Genomic DNA, 699 nt, shown 5'->3' with positions numbered 1-699 from the left:
AATTCCAGAGAGGAGGAACCTGAACCACAAATTGCTGAGTCTTAGTGTCGCATGGTCCACCAAATATAAAAACTACATAAACTAAAACCACTACATTTAACAAACATACAAAATTATTAAAAATAAAAAACAACAAAAACCAGAAAACAAACCAACATATAAAGCGCCAATAGTACTTAGTAGGGGAACTCTTCCCCTTGCTTGAACTGCCCATAAATAGGCATCTAACCATCTCAACCACCTTCACTTCTCCCAGCTAGAGCCACATCACAAGCACAACTAAACTGAGTAGGGGAACTCACCCCCTGCCCGGAGGGAACAACTACCCATCCCCAACTGCCCATAAATAGGCATCTAACCATCTCAACCACCTTCACTTCTCCCAGCTAGAGCCGCATCGCAAGCACAAGCTAAAGAGAATAAACACCCCATAGAATATCAATATGAATAAAAAAACATTCTTTTATTAAAAAAAAGGGGGAATAAATACCCCACCCATCCTTTGGTATGTCCTAACTTAGAAATTTAAAATGTACATCTTAACCACCACCAGACATAGTTTGAACCAAATTATTTTCAATAGAGGAAAAAAAAGGGGAAAAACAAAGCTCCAACTGGATTTCCTCCATTTCTTTTACAGAATGATAAACGCATACCCAAGCAACAATATTTATACACACTACAATTGTTTAAATTAGG

Source organism: Chiloscyllium plagiosum, chromosome 31, assembly GCF_004010195.1.
Source record: "Chiloscyllium plagiosum isolate BGI_BamShark_2017 chromosome 31, ASM401019v2, whole genome shotgun sequence".
NCBI lineage: Eukaryota > Metazoa > Chordata > Chondrichthyes > Orectolobiformes > Hemiscylliidae > Chiloscyllium > Chiloscyllium plagiosum.
Note: the sequence above shows the minus strand (reverse complement) of the source record.